General features: G+C 44.4%; 1 long non-coding RNA gene and 1 pseudogene across 1 annotated transcript; one reads left to right on the forward strand and one right to left on the reverse strand.

Annotated features, from left to right (window-relative positions):
• Nucleotides 1-2212: 2212 nt before the first annotated feature.
• On the reverse strand, nt 2213-10493 carry LOC119443959 (uncharacterized). Its single transcript, XR_007466002.1, has 4 exons — nt 10368-10493; nt 9710-9805; nt 5353-5402; nt 2213-3364 (listed from the first exon to the last, which is right to left on the reverse strand). It is a non-coding gene; the product is annotated as an uncharacterized LOC119443959 (long non-coding RNA).
• A 1722-nt stretch (nt 10494-12215) lies between these two features.
• Nucleotides 12216-13420, forward strand: LOC119444669 (uncharacterized; annotated as a pseudogene).
• Nucleotides 13421-17351: the final 3931 nt, after the last annotated feature.

Here is a 17351-nt window from a genome sequence, read left to right on the forward strand (position 1 = left end):
AATGATTGCTACCCATGGCGATCATTATACATTCTCCCATACAGCATTCATGGGTCCTCTGAACCATGCTAAGTCCAGGTTCGTGTCTTTCTCGACGCTGTTTCCGGTTCTAGTAGCAATCGCGATATCATTTAACAGATTAAACTGTACGTTATTAATAACGCTTTCTAACTTTCTCCCATTAGGTGCCGTCCAGTCATATCCCCAAGCTTTACTTGGATTGTTTAAGTCCCCTGCTAAGAGAAAGGAGTATTTTTTAGGCCCCTTGAGTGTTTGTCGAGCCACTGAATGTTATTATTTGGCTTGTTAGGAAGCCAGTAAGCATTTATGAAAATTGTTTCCTGTGTGCTCTTCGGGCTTCTGCACTTTATCGTTACGTACTCTTGCTCCTCTGTATTGCCCCCTGCCGTGTCGAGCTGTACCGCCGCTAATTCAATCTTAACGGAAGTTACAGTCAGGCCTGGTGCGTAAATGTTATTTGTCTCCTTCCTGCATTTCCTTTTAATACTGGGTTGCTGAAATAGTTGGTATCCTGGTATGGTTGTTATCCCGTTTGATTGCTGCACCATGATTTATATCAGGTGGTCCTAGGTCCCTTTCGAATTAGCTGCAACAGCAGCGTCTTTTTGTTTCTGAAATCTCTGCAGTTCCATTGCCAGATTATTACTTCATTTTCAGTTGGAGAGTTTCTTTTATTTTCGATACCGCTATTCATGTTGAGTGTCATGTTCCCTGGGGATATTTTTGTTCTCCGAGTCCGGAATTACTACCTTGTTAGGTGTTTCATCTTGTGAGTAATGCAAGAAGTTTTGAGTGCGCTTTCTCGTCATGTTGAGAATTGTCTCGATACGGTTAATCGTCCTTTCTGTTTTAATGCATTTTGCTCTGCTAATTTTTCTATGATAGCATCCCTTTTCTGCATTTCTGCTTGCCGGTTCAAAATGTTTTCCTGCATTTTAGTAACTACAGCAACGATTTGAACTAGTCTGCTTAGGACCTCTGTCATTTCCGTTTCATTGTTATGGTGTGTACTTGTGTCCCCCTCTTTCACTTTAATACTTGTTGGTAGATGTCTAATTATGTTTCCTTTTAGATTGCTATGTTTGAGCTGCTTTCAATGCCTGACAGTAGGAAAGGGTGTGGATTAGCGGTGTGATGTGAGGGCGAAGACTTGGCAGCTGGTGAAAGGTGCGAACCACTCACCCACGTACGCTGCTCTTCTCGGGAACTTCTTTTGTATGTCAGTGTTCCTGAAGGGGCCTGCCCTGTTCGCTTGTTTATCATTTCCTCTTGGTTTCTGGTGTAGTCGTGGGGCCTCTCTTCCAGCTTCCTTGTTAGCTACGGTGCTCTTGCTCTGGTTGTCTCTGCTGTAGCTGGCTCTTCGACCACGTTGCTTTTCTGGGCTACTAAGTCTTTCGAAGCGGTTTCTTGCTGGGAGCTTAATCCAGTTGGTTCTATTGGGGCTCCTACTGCGCCTGCGGTGCTTGTTCTTTGGGTTCCCGGATTGCTTGGCGGGCTCGTGCTGTTCCTCATCTTTCATAGTGTTTAAGTAGCGTTGCTTGCGGCTTCTTGCAGCTTCGTCAGTTTCTTGACGTACTGGACAATCGGGGTAATTTGCTGCATGCTCTCCACCACAATTTCGCAACATAGCTCGTTTGGAAGCAATTGAGAGCTGGTGGCGCCCCCAGCGCCCGAGGTATCTATGAAGTCGGCTAAAGGTTTCCTTTTCCTAAGGCACAAATGATAGGCAAACAAGCCAAATTATCGCATGAGGCATATGTGTTATCGGTATAAAAAAGGGATAAAATATACTATAAAATAATAATATTGAATGTGCGTGGAATTACGGCATTTATATACAGACTCATTCGCTACCTTACAGCTACATCTAACGTCAAACTGGGGGCGTGCAATAACTAAGCTATTGCAGACGTCGCCGGTTAGATAATAAAGCAGCTCTAAAATGACACTTTTCTGCGGAAAGCTTCAAATTTTTGACTGTGTACGATTAGATGTATTCCTAATTTTGAAATCGTATTTAAAATTGTGTACACAGAGGTAATGGCGAGGATGCAGCTAAATATTCAGAAACACGCGTGGAAGCAGTGCGTTTTATGAAAAGTTGGACAGCTAGGCTAGTGTGTATAAGATTCTATGAAATAGTATGAGGGGACGAAAAAAGTTATATAGGTAAAAGACAAAAGGCTACACTCAGATACGCAAATCTCTTTATTCAGGAAGTTCTCGTTTTGATGACACCACAAAATTTATATAGATAAGAGAGCAAAGACAACACTCACACAGGGGAATCTATTTATTGAGGAAGTTTTGGTAAGTCTGCGAAATTATTTTAACACACGGTAATAACGAAAACTGCAAAGGTAACACTGCGGTAAACAACTCCACGGCACAACAGCAATCACTACAACTCTAGTCGGAAATGTAACAGTCTAAATAAGCATAAGCTATCTAAGCTACCCCATCGTAGTCACGTGCATGTCAATCATCGTAATTCTACATCGTAACCAGCTATTACGACAAGCGTAGTTTCGTTTTGTAAGAGTGTGCAGAATAAAAAAAAAAGATCTCAATTTATTTACTGGCGCGTGAACAGGTGGGCGCTCCAGGTGTCGGTTCTACAGATCTCTCAAGTATATACGCCTTTAGATCCGTAGTTATCTCGTTCATTCAGAGAAACGACAACAGCAAACATATACGCAGTGACTGTTATGATCATCTAGCAGCAATTCTTGTAGTTAGATTGTATAAAACGAAGTGGTTAATAAGTATGCGAATGCTTCTCGCTGTTTGTTGACTGCAACGTTGCTTTCACTTACAGACTATCCTTTAGTATGTCAGTGCCTAATTATAATAAAAGATGTAGCTTATGGAATAGACCAGAAAATTGTCACAGTAGCTCAATGCAAATTGTTCACGCTTTTTGTCCCTCCAGACACTGAGACGTTCCAACCACGCTTTACCATCCCTTGCGAAATTCTTGCCTTGGAATGCCGTTCCCATGTGCGTTGACGTAAGGATAGTTTGGTGGATACAATCCCGCTTGATACCCTATTGGAGCGGGTACAGGGTCTCCGTTCTCTTCTGTTGATCCGTCTTCGTAGGTGCTGCCTTCTCTCCTAAGTATCGCATCAACGTCGATAGGACGGAATGGCTCGTCGTCTTCTTCGTCTCCTTTCAACTCACGTATTTTATTCTTCATCGCCATTACTCCGCGGATAGCTGCGGTTGTCAAATCTTTGGCCTTCATAGCTGCTTCGAGTATTCCTCGCCGGACGCGTTTGTTCGCGCCAGCAGCGGGTGACCGCTTAACCAAAGTTTTAACAGAACTGCCAAGTTGTCCTTCCTGCAAATTAGCGAAACGAGAGTGAACGTTTTATGTGTATTCATATATTATTTAACTTCATTTGGCAAGCAGTGAGAATGCGTGGACAGAGCTTCTCCTTTACACACTACGCTAATCGCTCCTTGAGTCAATTTGAACTATAAGCAGACCTATACATCTTCAGTCAGTTATGAGCCTTCATGCACCTAGCCTTGCCTTGCTTACTTTGAACGCACAATAAAATGAGTGCGGAAATTACTGAAATTATCCTCTTTCCAGTCGCATTACTCAAGTCAATATATCTTCTTGTAGACGCCATGCCACATACTAGCACCAGTATTGAGCAATCGAAACACTCTGAATATCATGCAAAAATAGTGGACTAGTTGTGATAATGGTAAAACATTTGCGCTGGTACATTTCTGTATTCAATTGCATGTAGCCTCGTGACACAGACATTATAGATGCAATACAATATTGAATGCCCGATTAGCAAACAAATTGTCAGTGGCGCCGCAGTATATCGATTATCATTGCAAATATGTCATCTCTCGTGCTCGTATTTTCTTAAAGGGCCAGAAAACTAGCCATAATGTGTTGTGAGACGTTGATGGAAAAGAAATGGCCGTGATTTATAATGATAAATTGCAGCTAGCTGTTCGTGATTTATGTAGGAATTATAATTTTACATTGGGAAAGAAAGTATCATGATGATGATGATGATGATTTATAGGCTTCCCTTTTAAAACGGGGCGGTGACAAAAAGTCACCTAGTCTGCTTCAGTTACTCAGGTTGTAGTCTTTGTAGATGTAGTTGCAACGACTACATCCTCAAAAACCAGTAAGTGGCGTGGCCTGGTGGTGAAATAGTGGTACCTCAGATGCAGTATATGAGATTAGTATACGTAAGTCGGCTGTTATTGGGTACAGCATTCTTACTACAGCGAAGCTGTCTTTGGAGAGGATCTCGCGATTTCTTCGTGGCGTAACGACGACAGAATACAATGGTGTGTCAATTCAGGCAGCAGTGCAGGGCAGAGCAAATAGCTCATACCTCCGTAAGGCTGAGGCTACTAGACTCATCAATGGCCCATGCCCCCTATATATGCGTGTAGATCCGAAATTTTCTTGTTCATTCAGAGGAACGATAACAGAAAGCATATCCTCAATGACTTTGCTACGATCGTCTGGGATCAATTGGTGCACTTAGGTTGTATAACATAGAGAGGCTAATAGATAAGTGGGTATTTTTGCTAGCATACGGGGTACGAGCCATTGATGAGCCACGGCTTGTAGCCTCTGCCTTACGGGGTTACGAGCCATTGCTCTACCCTGCACTGCAGCCGGGATCTACCCAACAATGTTCTTGGTTGACGTAACGCCAAGAATTAATCCCGGGATCCTAGCCTTGGAGAGCTTCGCTGTAAAAGGAAATGACTCATACCGCCGTAAGGCAGAGTATACAAGCACTTATCAAATTGAAGCGAACAGTGCATATATTCTTTAGAAAATGAGGTCCCTCACATATTTACTATCAGCTATACCAATTATGTATTTAAAACAATTATTTGGTTTTGAAAATGTACATACAATACACCGAGAGAAAAACGAAAAGCAGGCTACCAAAGGAGTTTAAGGATTGCTGACTCGCCAACAAGGAGGAGTACAAACGTATGCACTAAAGATAGAAGGGAAGAAAACAGTGGACCAGTTCGCCGGCTTCCTTTATTTCATTGTAGAGATTCTTGAAGCGTTATTTTTTCCCTTTAATAAAGTCATTAGAGTACCAATTACAAACGTCGATTTTAGGCAGAAATGTTGTAAAATGTGAACGGAGACATGTGCATCAGATAGGCTGAGAAAAATTAAAGACTTCTATTAAGATGTTGCCCTCCACGATATATTTTAGTATAGTTGCTTGCTACAAGTTGTTTTTGTATATTTGGCGCTCTCCAGGACTATAAGCAGTCAATAAAACTGAGTGTCATCATTGAAACGTAAAGACTTACGCCATCAAGCACCTGGCTGTCAAGAAATTCTTCAGTACTAACCAAGAGCACTGCATGAAAAAACACAAGAATTGTTCGTTTTAATCCGGGTAAGCAGTGGAAATTTTAAAGTAAAACACGCCATCATTAACATGATGAAGATGATACCATTAAGTATTTACAGTGATTCGTGCTTTAAGATTAATCTCTCACAATGCAAAAATGCCATAGCATATAAAAGCACCCTGATATGATTGACCAACGTATTACAATAATTTTAGTTTGCAACTGGCAGTGCAAATATTGATTCACTTTATAACAATGTTCAAGGCGTTTCGAGCTCTAATTAGTGGAGTAGCCCAAAATGGGCTGCTCGACTTACGAACATGAAGTTCCTCCACTCACTAGTGAGCATTAAGATTACGAAGTCCTTGTGACACCACGAATCATGGCACGCCTGGGCGTTGTTTGAAAAGCCTACACCAATCACCTACACTTCAACTGCTGACGCTGCACTTCAACTGCTGTGCCACATTACTACCGTTGCCCAGTCTTCGCAATTTGTTGCCAAACGTGATCGCACTCATATTGTGTGACGGCACTTGCTCTGTAGGTGCTTGGGGGACAACGCCTTTCGCAATTAGGGCAACGTCTCAGGAGCACGCCGGGAGATGGGAGCTACATCTTGGCAAACAATAGGGAACAAAAGGCTGTCGATGATTGTAAGTGGGGGACCGTACGGTATTAGCTAGCTCTATTGGAAGAAGTGAACGTAACTGCACACCTCCGGAACCACCTCCTGGAGCACACCGACAGCTGCGATATTCAGCGAGACCAAGTACCGGTGTACATACGACAAACGTTGATGCTTGATGACACGTCGCTGGTTGGCAAAAAACTGTGTGTGGTGACCTTAGGTGTGGTATAGCCGTCGTACCACACCACTCCAGCCGTCGCTATAGACAACCTGAAAGCCTGCCTAGGTAGTACAGTGGCTTGAAAGCGTCGGAGTTGTGTAAAGTGTTTTTTTTAAATGAGCGAAGATGCAACTCATCGCGAACGTTCCGGCGACCAGAGGGTTAGGGAGATTTTGCCCGTTGCGCTTGACTGCGAAACGGTCATGGCTTTGGTTTGTAGGACATTCACTTTGTGGTGCATACTACACATTTAGCCTCCTGTTAACCGCGCTGTCTTTCGAATCTAATCTCTCTCTACATCGGGGGAGAATTTTACCATCGATCTTCGTTTACATTGGCGCAACGCGAGGCCTGAAAGAGGAACCCTGCTTCGTCCACGAACCCCTACGGTAACCTCAAGGATCGGATATATGCGGTCGCTGCACATTAGAGCCTTCCTGGAGAGTCGGTCTGGGATTCGAAGAATACCGGCCACATTTTCTGTCAGATGAGTAAGGCTTGTGGGCGGGCAAACAATTCGCCAAACCTGTGTCGGTGAAGGAAGCAGACGGCCTTGCAGAGGACGCGTAGAGACTATTGCAGTACAAGCCACCTACGACGCCGACCGACCAAGTGGAAAGATAGCATGCCTTGGTTTCATGAGAAAGCTTTCAGCGCGTGATCATTGTTGGTTACATAAATGCAATAATTATAGCAGTTATTGAGTTTGACGTTTATAAGTTTAGTCAATCAGTTAATTCTTGTATCTCATTTTTATTCAGATATTTCACCAGATGTAGGTCGTACACGCCAACTCGTGAGCATAGAATTACTTGAGTTTGACGTTTAATTTATATGCAAACAATTTTATTTAATTAACTTGGGAAGTCCACAATACCCAGACTCAAGTAAGCGTTTACATTGAAATTTTCTAATATATATATATATATATATATATATCATTTTAAAATGTTGAGGTTTAAAGGAGTTAACGCCACTCCTCACACCTTAGAGAAAACGTGGAAAAAACTTCATGCAGATCCGAGCACCAAATGTACCAAAAACAAGATGGGCAATCTCAAACATTTGCCAGAAATTGAATTTTGAGAGAAACGTACTTTACACCTAAAATTTAAAGTCGCAGTGCTCAAAGAACGCGGCAAACGCATGCTTTTTTAAATTATTTCTTGGGCCGCAGCTACCCAGGCAATTATGGTTAGTGGGAGAATGAGGCTTGGCCGAGCTCCTCGTGAGATCGGCAGTTACGAGTGGCTGCGCGTTGTAGCCGCTAGACGGTAGAAGAATGCGAAACTTCGGGCTTGTAACAGCCACCTTGTACTCTTTAAACGTAATTGTAACCCATTTCCAGCTGAATCTCGGCTTTGATTTTTATTTGCATAACAGCAGAGATACGAAGCTTCACAAAACAAGTGAAAAAAAAAGAATGAATAATTTTTGAAAAAAGCTTGTTTTTTAGTAGTACCTTCTCTTAAATCATTGCAGCGATTGACTCTGGGGGGGGGGGGGGATATTTTTTGGAGCATAGATTGTTCAACCAGAGAAATTGCAGTTTCCTATGAGCTAAATAGTCCTTTCAGATATCTCAAAAGCTATATGACAAACACTAAGTAGCACTTTGCGAGCCGTGGGTTAGCCTTATTTTCATGTCGCGCACCCACGCCAAGACATTTGTAAAGGATGCTTTTCTGCATACAAATATAGGGGTACCTTAGGCGTTTTAAAAATGTTTTCATGAGGGCTGTTTTTACCGTTTTAAGAGCGTGCACAGTTTTTGCAGTATTTCAACGATCAGCCTTGATTAGTATCATGTTTCTATAATCATCATATATAGTCAACGCGCACATCACGTCAGTAGTATAGGGCGGGGCAAAATGAGACGTGTGGAAAACGCCTAACTTTCAACTTACCGCTCCTTATCGGCTAACGTCGCCTTCTAGGTATCGCGATATTCGGCCTAGATGTGTCGCTACTACCTTCTTTTCTCGACAAGAGAATAGTCGTGATTGGGTGGTGATGATTACAGGGGAAAATGTGGAGTGAGTGACTGTGAGTCGTAGATGCCTACAACATGGGCCACAAACCAGCTGACTTAAATTTCAACGTGAGCACGCCACAGTCCCAGTAGCGTTCTCAATTAAAGAAAGATGCCATTATTGTATGTATTTTTTTTACTAACTACAGGTTCCCGAAATTTTTTCTCGGCATGTCCTAATATTTAGTGTGCTAAATTATTTGTGTAATACTGTTGGACAGTGTCAAAGCGCGCCACGGGGAACATCTTGATACCAAATATCATTTTGTGGATCGCATTGCTTCTGGCTGCTCGAAACCATTTTCGTCTCCTTGTCTATGACCATACGGACGTACTAGAGAAAGCCATTCGGTGCTGTCTTCGCCGAAAATGGCATGCGACGAGCAGATGAAGCCGCCCATCAGGGAACCAGCTCTGTTTATATGGCGATATTTCTTTGTGTGCCGCAGGGGCGTTCGGGAAAACGCGTTGAGCGTATACTGAAAGTGGTAAGTGCAGCCATGAAAATTCTCTAATGCCAAAAATAATAAAACTGAAAAGAAAGACTGCGGGAGGGAGTACAATTCTCACATCATCTCTCTAAAAAGGTACTTTGCTTTTCTTTTTACAAATCAAAGAAAGCTTAATGAAGCGAAAGCAAACGCACTCATTAAGTGCACGAGCATGTGAAGAAACATTGATCTGCCCGCGACCCGACCCGCACCAACGACCACTACAGTGGTTCGCGTGTAAGTTGTGGAGGCTCTGTATGAATTCAGCACCCACGTGGTACTAAATGCACGCAGGAAGCCTGCGTGACAAGGGCCTCATTCGCAAGAAATGATTCGGTATTTTGGGGGCTGTCTCATTTTGCACACTCTGCCTGTCTTATTTTGTCTCGGTATGGGGCAAAATGAGACATCTCGAACTTTTAAAAAGTAAATATAATGTGGTACATATGCTAATTGCGATACCATAAATTTTGCTGTCATAGAAGGTAAAAAGGTGCAAGGAACAAAATGATTGCGTTTTTTTACAATTCTGAGTTTGAACATAAAAATCTGCATCAATTTGAAAATTGCTGTTTCATCTTGCTCTGCCGTACGCTATGCTTTCTAGCCGACTGGAAGTGTTCTTGTATTATCATGATCTAGATTTACTCATATGTCAACTATCATGTTTAATTTGTAAAGTATACTGAAAGCAAATAACGAACCTATAATTTTCAATAACATTCTTTTGGGGCCAGTATGTGGGGTGAAGGCTTGAAAATATGCATTGCTTATCAAATATATGCGAGCCGTGTTTTTCATGAGAGTCAACTGGAGCTTCACCTTTAACTGCAGCTGTTTCAATGAAAGACGAACATGATATTTCTTTAGAATTGGGCTGCTAAAAATGACCGTCACTGCGGGAAAGCTTGCAACATAACAAGAAAAAACGGACGTACCTTGAGTGAAAAGTAAACAGTAAGTGAGCCAGGTTTGCCACATTCCGCAGAATTTCGCTCAGTGTGTTTACACGATCACATGAACACGCTGAAAGTCTGCAAGGAAATAAATGAAAAAGTCAACATACAGTCTTTTCTATGGTATCGAATGCTTATTTTGCGCTACCAAGCAGATGTTTCTAAACAGACAATACACTTTCTTTGCGGGCAATGTCAATCAAATCTGGCAGCAGTCTCTTGAAGCTTTTGTGATGCAGGGCGCACAAGAGCAATATAGTTCAGCAAGCGATTCCTTCGACAACATGCAGCTTCCGCTCGCACTGACCCCTCGCTGAGTTCGCTGTCATTAGTTCAATGTGATTTTAGTTTGCGGCGATCTCATGTCGATCACGACACCAATTTACGTTAATCATTGGGTTAATTTTCAATGGAGGGACATAGAGAGACAGGAGGGTGAAGGAAAATGTTTGTTATGTGTACAGCATTCTACCTGGAAAAACAGCGACAAGTTGAAACGCATTACTTTTTACGTTACGTTTGACTGTATTGAGTTCATCACACCGGCCATATGAAAGTACTGCTATTTTAAATATTTTGTGCGATATTTCCAAACCTAGTTGCTTTGTCACAGATTAATGAAATTTATAAGCGATCTCACCCTGAATAACTTGCAGGCTATCATTGGCTTAATTGACGTGCAGAAATTGCGACCAGTGAGTCGCAGCTCCGAGACAATGGCACAAAACTCTGCATAATGCCGCGTCGACGTTTTCCGAAAATATCAGGGATGGTATAGCGTCGCCCCATAAATTCATGACGACGCTAGATATTGCGTCTGCGTAACCCTTTGTCTGTCTGCGTGACGTGACTCTGTGTCTGAAAGATGAAAGCCATCGAGGGAAACAAAGAACGTACTTTGTTCAAGGAGAAAGTATTCTATGCTGTACAGACAGGATGAAAAAAAAAACACCCTTGCAATATGCAAATGCGGTGTACATTTCTTAAGTAAGCTTTTGTTCACGATCTTCATAGTGAAATAACTTCCATTTAGAAAGTTCTGCAACTACTGTGAAAGTCGAGAAAGGCAATTTTGGACCTAATGAGATAAGTCATCTTAGAAGAGGCTTTGTAAAATGAGAATTTCTTAAAATGAATTCTGTAATATTGACTCATGGCTGACTTGCCTCTTGGATCCGACTTGATTATCACATCTTGCCACGGGGAATGAATATGTTATCAATAGGCATAAATACTATTCACAGTAGAATTGCCTATATTACTATTAGCAATATACACTGTCTAGAAAATGTAGGCAGCGCGCTAAACGCTTTAGGCTGCATTGTCTTTGTCGTTCATGCGAATTTTCTCGACGAAGATTTTTGCATTGCTTGTCGTCACGTGCGGAAAGATAGCTGAGTACATGCTGGTCTTTCTTACGTAACGAAAAAAAGTCGCAGTATCGTCCGAAAGGCGAAGCATCAATTGCGATAGGAAATTAGTGGACAGCTAGATGAAGTAAGGATGGTAGTTTTATCGGCCGTATAAACCAGTAAACATAGGCATACTAAAGAAATGAACAAGCGTGATGTCACCCACACACAAGCATACATGAACACAACTCACTCGATGACCGCGGAAGCTCGCTGTCAAAACACTGGAGTAAGGAAGCGCGGCTGCAGCAGCGAGCGATTTGATCGTAGTGCTGCGTCTCGCATCAACGCAAAGTGAGCCGCCAAAACACAGCACATGGCGCACTGTGTGCTCGTCGCAGATGGCTTTCAAGATAAAGCGGCCCTGTATAAGCGCCCCCCCCCCTCCCTACATTGGAAGACAGAGCGCGTCCTTCCCGCTTTTCTCTGGCGTGCTCGAGATTCAGCCGCGAGCACCGGCTCATACTCGCCCGCTTTCACTCGGTCATACAGCATACAGCGCGTGGCGACGATTCTAGCGCCCTTGGACTTTATACGGAACCTCACGGCGACTGCGGCCGTTACGGCAACGGCGACGCCGATGGCTGAAATGCGCCTGAAGTGTCCATGTAATTGCTCTCACAATAAAATGTGGTGATCTGATTTTGCATAGGCAGATGCCGTGTAAGAACCAAAGAAATGCAGCGGAGCCAATATTTTAGATGCGAAGCATCTTATGCTTGGGGCTATGTCACTCCCTCCCTTCCTACCTCCCTCCATGCATTCAACCGCAGTGCGTCCACACTCCTGGGCCTCCCCTCTGGCAAAGAGGAAGATCTCTTGCCCGGCCGCAACACTCCAATTGCTAGTAGGTACAGCGTTTGACCGCTGGCGCCACGCTGCGCCGCTCGCGCGTACCGCGTTTCTAGGTGGTTTCTTTCGCCGAGGGCGCTCGAACACATTCATATGGTTCGCATGAATGCAAGCCTTGGAAGCGTGGCTGTGTGGCTGATGTATGTTTTGATCATGCACAAGAAGCGTGGCTGTATTGCTGAGGAAGGAAGAAGAAGAAGCCGCTTCGAACGGCCGTGTTTAAAATGTGCTCTGCTGGAAACAGCGCATCGGCCCTAGGCCGAGGATCCCTTGCAACGTCTACCGTTACCGGTAATTACAAGATCGTTCTTCCTCGTTTGCCATCGGGAAATACCGTTCTCAACTCGGTGTTCCTACATGCGGACCTCGCTGGTCGGCCATACCGCGCCCCGGATTTTCGTGAGGCCCTGCTCTCGGTGCTCGATACCAAGGACATTCTAGGAGCAGGCCAGTATCAGATGAGCCATCTGTGGCTCGTCACCTGTACCAACAGCCTTTCCAAGCAGAAGCTCGTCGATAAAGTGAGCTACTATTCAAAGGACTGAAGTGCCTTGTCATCGACCCTGAAAGCCGGAACATCAAAATGAAGCTTCTGTGGCTTCCTCCTCACCTAGAACTGAAGCGTATTATTGAAGCATTGGAACCATATGGCATGGTGCAATCCATAAACAGAGAAATGTGGCGTTGCGAGGGCATGGAGAGTTGGCAGATGACAAATCGAGATGTGGAATTCACGCTCAAAGAAGGCCTCTCTACCAGTTCCCTCCCTCATCTTCTGACGATCTTCGGACATCAGTGCTTAATTTTGATTCCCGGACGACCTCCCTTGTGCCTTCGATGCAACAGAGAAGGGCATATCAGAAGACAGTGCAAAACACCACGCTGCGCGAAGTGCCACCGTTATGGTCATAAAGCAGAGGCATGCGTTGGCACTTATGCTGACAAGCTTCGTGACAGTAAACCGGTGGACGATGACACCATCGTTAACCACCTCATGGATGTAAGTGAGGTCGTAGATGCCTCTGGCGAAGCGCCTGCTGAAGACCATCGGGCTGAGGAAGTGCAGGTATCGGCAGCTGCGGACACTGCTACAGTGAAGGTTACTGAAGAACGTACAGTGACCGACCATGAAAAGGACCCTTGTGCAACGTGGGCCGAATCACCACCATTTCGGGACCAGCTTCATCCTGCCGAAGATACTGAAATGACTAAGACATCCAAGAAGCGTCCAGCCCCGGCAGATGATTTGGAGGGCTCTGGGAAAGAGCCGAAGGTCGCCGCGGCTAAGGCGAAGAAACCCCTCCATGGAGCCCCTGTGAGTGCAGATGCCGCTGCAGTTCAAAAAGTCCCTGCGGCTGCGACTCCTCAAAGGGGTGGGACAGGCAAAACAAAGGTAGCAGCGCTACGTGTAGGCGCTGCGTCTCAGTAGTGGAATCATGGCGGGCGCCCTTCCCTTAACATTTGGAACACTGAATGTCTGTGGCTTACGTAGTAAGCGACGGCAGGGTCAGTTATTACACTTGTTGCGTAGCCGAGCGTTAGATGTTATTGCAATTCAGGAAACAAAAATCGAATCCGATGACGACAGAGCGGCTGCTGTAGTTCCATTTCTTTCGGAGTATGAAGTATGTGTCAGCCACGCGATTGGTGTCTCTGGAGGATGTATGACATTTGTGAGGAAAACGCGGCAATGCAACGTGTTGGGACTGTGCACTGATAGGGAAGGGCGCCTTGTATGGTGTGATGTCAGTATTGATAGTCATGTTTGGAGGTTTCTTTGTGTGTATGCGCCAAGTAAGGCACGTGACCGGGAGGACTACTTTCTCTCATTGACCCAGCACTTACGCAATGACCGTGTATTGGTTGTCTTAGGTGACTTTAACTGTGTGTGTAGTGATCAGGATCGGTCCTCTACAAGGCAACGCCATGATACCAGTGTTGATGTTTTGAATGCCATGACATGTGACTACCAGCTTGTTGATGTCGGGGATCATGAAAAAGTCCCGTTTCGCTTCACGCATTTTCAAGGTACATCTCATGCAAGGCTAGATCGGATTTATGTATCTTTACCTATCCTCCCTAGCCTATACGGCTACAGTGTGCACCCTGTGTTCTTCAGTGATCATTGTTTGGTGTCGGTTTGTTTTCGCAACCAGCAGTGTCAAAGTTCGCGGACGAATTGGGATTTATGGAAAATTAATAATCAGTTACTCTTACATAAGCCCTTTCTCAAGCGCGTCCCGGAAATTCTTATTGACGTTTCAAGTCGTTGTTCTTTACCTGTCTTTGCGCAATGGGAGATATTCAAGCAAGAAGTTAAAATGATAGCCATAGAAGAAGCTTCTATATTGTCTTTTGAGAAAAAAGGAAAATATAAAGAGTTGTGCAAGTTGCTAGATAAGCTGCACGAACTTGAATGCCTGCATCCTGCCAAGTGCATTGAGGACATTTACAACGTTAAGGCACAAATGCAGACAATGGACACTGAGAGATACAGAGCTGCACTAGTTCGCGCGCGTACTCGTCGGTATTTGGAGCAACAGCCTTGTAGTCGTTCGCTTGGTGATGAGCGTCAGAATGCTCTGTCGAAGCATGTTCTCGAGATAGAGTATTCCGGAGCGATTGGTAATGATCAGGATAGAATAATGAAAGCGTTCACAGATCATTACGAGAATATCTTTCAGTCTCAGAAAGTTGTTAAGAGTGAAGCTGTAACGGAAAATTTTATTTCGTTGCTGCCACAGCTCAGTCAAGAAGAGTGCGATGACGTTGATAGATGCATAATTATCAAAGAAGTGGAAGCAACCATTGCTTCGCTAACTAAAGGCAAAACTCCTGGGCCTGATGGCTTGAGTGCGCAATTTTATCAGTGCTTTTGCTCTATATTGGCTCCCTTTCTGCTTAAAGTGTATGAAGAAGCTTACAGGATTGGATACCTACCTGCCACGCTCTATCAAGGGCACACAGTACTTATCCCAAAAAGCAGTGATGCAACAAAATTGCAGAAGGTAGAGGGATATCGCCCCATGTCACTTTGCAACGTGGATTATAAAATATTTGCTAAGATATTAGCTAGTCGCCTTCAAGAAGTAATTCGATCATTGGAGGGAGACCATCAAACATGTGGCATTAGAGGAAGATCAATTCAGACAAATATCCACGTTGCACGGTCTGTGCTAGAGTGTGTGACAGAAAGTGCGGGTCAGGTGGCAATAGTTCAGGTTGATTTGGCAAAAGCATTTGATAAAGTTAATCACTGCTTCTTGTTTAGTGTTTTAGAGCACATAAAGATTGGATCTCTTCTTTTTAAAGGCATCTCCATGTGTTATGCTAATGGCACAACAAGGCTAATTGTTAATGGTTGTCTATCTGACTCTATCTACCTCAGGGCATCGGTAAGGCAAGGATGCCCCTTGTCTCCTCTATTATTCGCTTTGTACTTGGAACCACTTTGTGCACGAATTTTGAAGAATCATACCTTTCACGGGTTCAAATTGTTGTACAATGAGGTCCGGGTACTTGCCTATGCAGATGACATAGCCTTCTTCTGCCCTGACAAGAAAAGTGTGGAGACTGCCCTTGCCATAACGCAACAGTTTTGCTCAGCTTCTGGTGCAACAGTGAACTTTGAGAAGAGTTCAGGATTTTGGTTCGGTCTATGGTGTACAATACCAACTCACTTCGCAGGTATTCAGTGGAGGCAAGACTTTAAGTACTTAGGGGTACCCCTGTCTGAATATTGCAACAGTAATCCACACTGGTTAGCGGAAATTGCAGAAGTACAACGTAAGGTTAACAACTGGCAGGGGCGGCAGTTGTCCATATTTAGCCGAGCTGAAGCTTGCAATCTGTTTCTAGCAGCTCGACTTATGTATGTCCTGCAGGTATTACACTGCTCGCGACTTAGGTTGCAAGCTTTCCATCGTGTGTTTGCTACCTATATATGGAGCTCACGTGTTGAGGCCATGCGGCGTGATAACCTTTTTCTTCCTCTTGAGAGTGGTGGTCTTGGCCTAGTTCACCTTTTTGTTAGGCAGCTTGTCTCCCGGTTATTCTTCTTTCGTGATGTAAGCAGTCCTTTTCTAAAAGAGATGTTACAACTTCGATTAATGAATTACCTCCCAGAAATAGTTGTGTCGTCATCTGTCACAGATGCACCACCTGCTCCTTGGGGCTTCTTGAAAGAGGTTGTTGAACGCTTTCACTTTCTTAAGGCTCGCTTTAGCTTGGATTATATTTTCACTGCATCCCGTAAAGAAATTTCTGCTCCACTGATAGACACATTGTTTCCTGTTCCCCATTACCGTGCGCCTTATTTGAAATGTTGCTCCTTAGATTTACTCAAGCGTGTCCGTCGAATGATCATTCCTCCAGGGATCAAAACTTTTTTCTTTAACTTACATTCGGCAACCCTTCCTGTGAAAACCTGGTTAGAAAAAAGGGGCTGTTTCGTGCCGTGGTCTACAAACTGCCGTTTGTGTCCACATGCTGAAACGATTGATCAGTGTTTTGTTGATTGTAGGGATGCCGTGTTCTTCTGGGACATTCTCCAAAGAACATTTAAAAAAGATTTAGACATCACACCATACACAATTCGTTTCTTACCTTTTAAAGATCCCTGTGACCCACCATATGACATGTTCATAGTACTCTGGCGCAGTAGAATGTGTGACAGGCACGCTGAACCACCGCGAAGCACTCGGTCGTTTTTTCGGGAGTCGGCCGTCTACGTTCGTAGTGTGTACGCTGCTCAAGAAACAGTGCTGGACTGGATGCCTTTATTGGACGCGTGCACATGCTTGCCTGACTTTTGAATATGTACCTGTAGCGCCTTGTTTCTTGTGTTGCTGAAGATACTGCTCCCATGCAATAAAGAGAAAAAAAAAGTGGCTGTGTGGCTGAGTGGCTACGACGCTCGCTTTGGGATCATGCGTACGCTGGTTCGAATCCCGGCCGGGCTAGAATTGTTTTTCTTAATATCAAGCTTTTCTTTTTTTCCTCTCTGTTTGCCAGCGCGGTCGCTTGAACCCCGGTGCCACGGCGCCAGCCGTGGTGCCGGGTACCGACGCGAAGTGGCGGTCGTTGGGGTGTTGCGGAGCGCAGCGTAGCAACACCCCAAATAAAAAAATACTGCTCGAGTCAGGTAGACTGCTCCCTCCCTGATAGTGAGATTATATTTGGATTATCAAAACAGTGATGCGTTTATAATACCACCGATCCCAACAGCAGGCTAGTCACCACCAGCCCAGCGTTTTCTCCGTCAACGCCGCCGCCGTTAACGCCTCCTCCGTTCCAACGGCGGCGGCTAGAAACATGGTACGCGCGAGCGGCGCAGCGTTGCGCCAGCGGTCAAACGCTGT

The sequence above is a fragment of the Dermacentor silvarum genome, chromosome 3 (genome assembly GCF_013339745.2).
Source record: "Dermacentor silvarum isolate Dsil-2018 chromosome 3, BIME_Dsil_1.4, whole genome shotgun sequence".
NCBI classification, from domain to species: Eukaryota; Metazoa; Arthropoda; class Arachnida; order Ixodida; family Ixodidae; genus Dermacentor; species Dermacentor silvarum.